The sequence below is a fragment of the Alligator sinensis genome, unplaced genomic scaffold (genome assembly GCF_000455745.1).
Source record: "Alligator sinensis unplaced genomic scaffold, ASM45574v1 scaffold137_1, whole genome shotgun sequence".
In the NCBI taxonomy this organism is placed as follows: Eukaryota; Metazoa; Chordata; order Crocodylia; family Alligatoridae; genus Alligator; species Alligator sinensis.
In genome coordinates this window covers 39291-45217 of record NW_005842545.1, presented here as the reverse complement: position 1 = coordinate 45217, position 5927 = coordinate 39291, and the positions used below count along the sequence as shown (strand labels likewise).

General features: G+C 50.4%; 1 long non-coding RNA gene across 1 annotated transcript; it reads left to right on the top strand.

Annotated features, from left to right (window-relative positions):
* The first annotated feature begins 957 nt into the window (after nt 1-957).
* LOC102373590 lies at nt 958-5008 on the top strand. Its single transcript, XR_324784.3, has 3 exons — nt 958-1216; nt 1677-1933; nt 3480-5008. It is a non-coding gene; the product is annotated as an uncharacterized LOC102373590 (long non-coding RNA).
* Nucleotides 5009-5927: the final 919 nt, after the last annotated feature.

The following is a 5927-nucleotide window of genomic DNA, read 5'->3' as shown; positions in this document are numbered from 1 at the left end:
AGAGCTTCAAGGCTCTTCCCGTCTCGCTGTTTCTCCGTACGCGCCCTTTTTGTTTTTCTCTTGGCGTTCCGCGCCTCCAGTTACTTCTCCGGAGGCTCCCCGCTTACCTTCCCATACATGCCCTCTCTAGCGTACCGAGTCAACTCCTCCGATTCCACAGCCAAGCACTCCTCTCCTCCACTCTCCCTTCCCACACGCCGTGCCCTTCTGCCCTATGCTTGCCAATCTGCAAGAAACAGCTGCTCCGGAAGCGGCATTCCCCCTACTGGCTCTCCGCCACGGTTTTTTTGCCACTCGTTTTTATCCAGTCCCTCTTCACAGTTACCTTACAAATTGCAGCAATGTGGCCATAAATCTGTCAGGTGTACATGGTAATTTACTGAATTCCATGTACTGAGCCCCTTCGTCCACCAGGTGTTGTTAAAATTTTTGTGTAGTGAGTCCCCTTGTCCACCAGATGTCATTACAATTTGCAGGTATTTGCACGTAATTTCCAGTGTAATTTGCAGGTATTTGTGTGTAATGAATGTTTTAGCACACCAGGTGTAGCTGCAGAGCCAGACATGAATCAATCTTCTGCTGACTTCCTTTTCTTATTTAATTAAATAAAGAGTTGGAAGAAATTGTTTTGTGTTTGTCATCTCCTATTTCACTGTACTAACAGATGGGTGTCCTAGGGTGTGTTGGGGCTTGAGGATCAGGGTGGGTGAGCTATGGGAGGTATCCAGGAGCACAGTAGCAACCAGTAAAACCTCAGTCCCAAGTGTCCAAAGTCTCCAAGCATCCCCTTTTTACATGAGATGCAGTCAGTGGAAAAAAGGGCACACTGAGCAGAACACTGAAATGGCCAAACCCCAAATTAAGGATTGGCTGGCTAATGTGGGTGTCCATGCCCTTTTTTTTTAATAGGTCCCATTAGCACATCCAGAACTATGCCAGGCGTCTTTGCAACAACAGTGGAGGTCATCTCTGGCCCTGTTGGATGTGTTGTGCTCTGAGCATTTAACACCTCATAGGAGTTTAATGAGCCCCAAATGTTCATTGGGCATTCTCCTTTCAGAGACACAGAACAGCAGTTTTGGTCAAACAGCCTGGAAGCATATATATATATGCACTGACCCAGAGGACATCCAGCCACCCACCCCAGGCATGGATTCCAGGCAACTAAGGAGCTCAGATCCGGCAAGCACAGATCACCCACTCAACTTGTAGCCAGGTGAACTTTTTGCAGCTGTTACATTAGTAATTGTTATAGTATAGTAATCCATAGTTATTCATAGTACTTTTGAATCAGTATTTTTATTGTTGTTGTTTGTAAGTAAAGGTTCCTATTTGCTTTTACTTTGTTGGACTTTTCATTTCATGCTCTCTCTGTTTAAGAGGTAGACTGTGGAACCAGAGACTGGGGGTTTGCTAGCTTGTGGACAGCTAGGGGGAAATTGTTTCCTGACTTCTTGGTAGCTTGATGTGGTCAGAGGCCCTGCACAATTATGGTTCCCCGCCTTAGCCAAATTCTGGGCTGTGACACCAGAAAGCAGCCTTGATTTGCCCGTTGTCTGTCTCTGGTCAAAATAATAAAAGCCTGGGCCTTGAAAACCCCCAGCTCTCCTCTTGGGTGGGCTGCCCCAGGAACTTTGGAAAGCTGTATGTGCTCAGAGGAAATGTTATGGTTGCAGGAGGGACCAGTTCCTGGAGCACCACTGACACAGTTGGCTCACCCAGGCAGCTGCAACAGCACATGATGACCCTGAGGCAGCACTCTTGCAGGGCCCTGCACCCTCTAGCATCCAGATGTTGGCCCTGCACAGGCAAGAGACAGATGCCTTTTGTGCAAGTTTGCAACACTGCAGCGATAAGATGGTCTGCACCAGGGGCCCTGCTCTACCCGGCCTCAAATCAGAGATTGGCAGTGCAAGGGTGCCCAGAGAACATGGTAAGCTGTCCAGGTGGGCAAGGCTGTGCCCAGGCAGCCACTGGCCAAGCCCACCTGTCCCTGTTTGGTCCATCACCCCACTGCATGCTGGCTGTAGGCAGCCTACCTGCCCTGCCCCCTTCCCAGTTGCCACAGCAACAGACCCTGCTGACCCCCTCTCTCCCTGCAGGCTGACCACTATGCCACTGCTGTGCTGCCACACAGCTCATGGCACCCAGGCTTGGGGTGTGGGGGGCTCCTGGACAACTGTGGCAAAGGTCTGGCCATGCTCCTGCCCTCCCCACAGGTGGCCTCTCTGGGGAGGTGCCAGAGGGCTATCCCCCACCCTGTGCCACTGCTGTGCCCCAAGCATGCCCCTACAGCATGTGCCCCAGGTGGTGTGCAATGATCTGTTTGTGCAGACACAGGGGTGCCCAAGCCACTATGCCCTGGGCACACCTGCACTCCTAGTTTAGGACCCTGAGCTACAACAGTGCTGGGGGCAAGCCTGAGCTGCCATACTACCTCTGCTGCCAGATGGATGGCTACCTGTGGCAGTGTTACACATCCCTGGCCCTTGCTGCCGAGGAGCACATTGCCACCAGCATCAATGCCTTGTTTGGCATTTCAGAGGCCATGGCCTGCCCAGATATACGAACATGGGCAGCTCAATAAAATTTTGTACTGTTTCCCTCCCACCTCTCTGCATGCAGTGGGGGTGCAACCTGGGGCCGGGGGGAGTGCAGGTGGGCCACACCTCTGCAATCCTTCACCTGTCAGCAGACAGACATGGATAAAAATTCATTTTAATTTAATCTAAGAATTAATTTTAATGTTAGTAAACCAGAGCAGAACAGAAAAAACCCAGGAACACAATGCCCACTCCCCCAATTTCCTGTAGAATGATGAGCAAATCAGTAACAACTAAAAAACCATCACCCATCATTGGCTCTTCCCCCTGTCCCTCTTGCACCCTCTGTCTCACTCTCCCCTTGGTTTTCCTTTAGAAAGATGAGCAGTTCACTAACAGCTAAAAACCCATCACCCGTCATTGGGTTTTCTTCTCCCTACCCCAGTCCCCCTCTGTCTCACCCTCTCCTTTATCCCCAAAGTGTGCTGGTGCTCTCCTTGTCTGGCTAGAGCAGGGGTGGGCAATTATTTCCGGCAGAAGGCTGCTTACTGTGTTTTGGCAAGCCATCAAGGGCCACATGACAGGCAGCCAGGGGCAGATAAATATTAATTTTCTAAATTTTTTAGGGGCCCCGCAGGCCATATAGAAAGGCCTGGTTATATAGATATAGAAAGGCCATATAAATGCAGCCTGCAGGCTGCATTTTGCCCACCCATGGGCTAGAGGAGGGGTGCCCCTCAGTCACAGGCACAGCGCCTGTTAATGTGGTTGTTGCAATGTGGGGCTGATCATGGACAGGGTTCTCTTTGGAGCTCCCAAGGGAGCAGGGGAGAAGGGGGGGGGGATGGTGGGATTGCTGCTCATGAATGGGGGCTGGGGTCAGTTGTTTAAGGAACTCCCGTTTAATCTTTCTTTCCTGCTTCTGGGTCAGTTCAGCATTCTGACAGAACTGATCAGCCAGGTCAAGGAATCTTATTGTGCTGGCCATGATGTCCCAGTGAGCTGCTGCCTCGCGCTCTTCAATCTTTTGGAAAGCGTTGCATTTCATCACCCAAATCATCTGTGGCCTGTACAGGCAGTCCTCGCACTTACAGCAGGTTACATTCCTAGAAAAGGCACTGTAAGTTGAAACGATGCAAGTCAAATCTGATTTTTCCCATAGAAACTATGTTATAACAGGGGGTTACGTTCCTGACCAAGGGCCTGATGCCCAACTTTTGTGCAAGGTTGTTCCTCTCGCAATAATTCTGAACAGCTGGCACAAAACAGTCAGTGAACCATTCCTCAAAAAGGTCCCCAGTCACCCAAGCTTTATGATTTGATTTCCCAATGACTGGAAGGCTGCCTTTAACATAACCCTTAAGTGCTCTGGGATTTTCAGAGTGATAAAGAAGCAAGGGTTTGAGCTTGAAATTACCCGCAGCATTTGAACCAAGCAAAAGGGTAAGCCTATCTTTAGCTGCTTTAAAACCAGACATATTTTTTCTTGTTGGGCGAGGTATTTTCTTCCAGAACAGCCCAGTCTCATCGACATTGAAGACTTGCTTGGCACAATAACCTCTTCAATGATTTTAGCCAATTTTTTAGGAAAATCTTGAGCTGCAATCTCATCAGCACTAGCAGCTTCACCTTGCACTCTGATGTTATGCAAGACATACCTGCTTTGAGAGCCCGGAGGGCACTCACCGAAGGCGTGCCCCTAGCCAGGGACAGGAATCACTTCACGCTGCGATAGCCAGGCTACAACAGGAACTACCAATCCGCACCAGCCCGGCTTTACCTCCATGCCAGGTGAAGCAGACTGGAGCCAATTTGCAGCGCGGGCTATATCTGAAGGCCGGGGGCAGATGGTGGGGAGAGGGATGCTGAAGGAGCAGAGCTGGAAAACCGAGGAGCCAGAAGTGTGGGTGAGCCCTTGGTCTGATGGGGAGGAGGCAGTGACATCCTCACCGCAGGAGTGAAGAGGAGGGTAGCAGAGGTCAGCCGGCAGAAGGGGATCCGGGAAAGACCCCTGGGAACCACAGAGGTGAGGGATCTGCCCAAACCGTTCACTGCAGTGTTGTTTTTTTTTCTCTCCGTACCTTTTTTTTTTCTCCCTTGTGCTTTGATCTCTCCCGTGGATGTCTCTTGGCCGGTCAAAGAGTTCCGACCAAGGCCAGGCATCTGGTCAGGAAGCGAAGAGAAGCGAGTCCCTGGAGAGGCTCTGTGGCTGAGACAAGGGTAGGCAGAAACCTTGAGCAGCGAGGACCATGTTCCGTCCCCAGCTGATCACTCTGGAGGGAATCCCCAGCTGTGGAAGCAGTGCTTGCTGGTAATTAAGCCTGCTGTGGATTAGCTTTAAAGTTCTGGGGAAGAGACCAAGGCAGAAAGGTGGACCACTGAAGATCCTGGGGGAACAGCCTCAGGCAACAGGACACCTTGCAGATGCCCAGAAGAAGAGGGCAAAGGTCAAAGGACTTTTGGAGGGGAAAAAAAAAAAAATGTAAATAAAAAAAACCAAGGTGGAATTGGAAAGTTGGCTCTGGGCTGGTCCTTCCATTATTTTGGGTCCAGGCTTCAGGCACTGGGCAGCCCCTGCGATTGATCCAGGCATGAGACAGGCAGTCACCACCTCCCTTTTACAAATCTCCTATATCATCAAAATCGTGGCAGGCAGGAAAGGAAAGGGCGCCAGATCTCACCCAGCTCGACCATAGGGGCGCAGCCACCCCGAGGGGCCAGTGAATGTCAGCAGGACATTGGGGCATATGTCCTTACATGGTGACTGCCTGACACCTGCCTTTAAAACACATGAACCACCCCTTACTTGCACTGAATTTTTCATCCTTGGATCCCTTGCCACGTTGTTGCTTCACAGTGTCAAAAAGACCCAATGCCTTGGCTGGAATGGTGGCTAAACTCAAAGGCACACAGCACTGAGTTTGATCCTGAATCCACAAAATCAAAAGTAATTCAATCTCATCCACAAGTCCTGCATGTTGCCTTATAATAGTGGATTGTAAGGCTGTGCGAGGCTTCGGACTGCACTTTGGATCCGGAAAAGATTTGGGTGCTTCGGACATCGAAGCAGCATGTCCAAATCAAAGTGCTGGCTTCTATAGGCTTTCTGAATTGTTTTGGAGCTTCTGAACCGATTCAGAAAAGCTTCGGACAGGAACTGACATGTCTAGGTGGCCAGTGAGAAGGATTTCTCTCTGGCTGCCTTTCCAATGACAGTCTGGGGGGAAGGACCTAGAAACAGCATAAAAGCCTCTGTTTGCAGGCGTGCTGTGCCTTTTGTAAGCTTGTTCTTTCTTGGGAACTGCATGAGATCCATCACTGTGCAGGGAGGCACACAGATTGCATGCACATGCGCATGCACGCACGCGCACACACACACACACA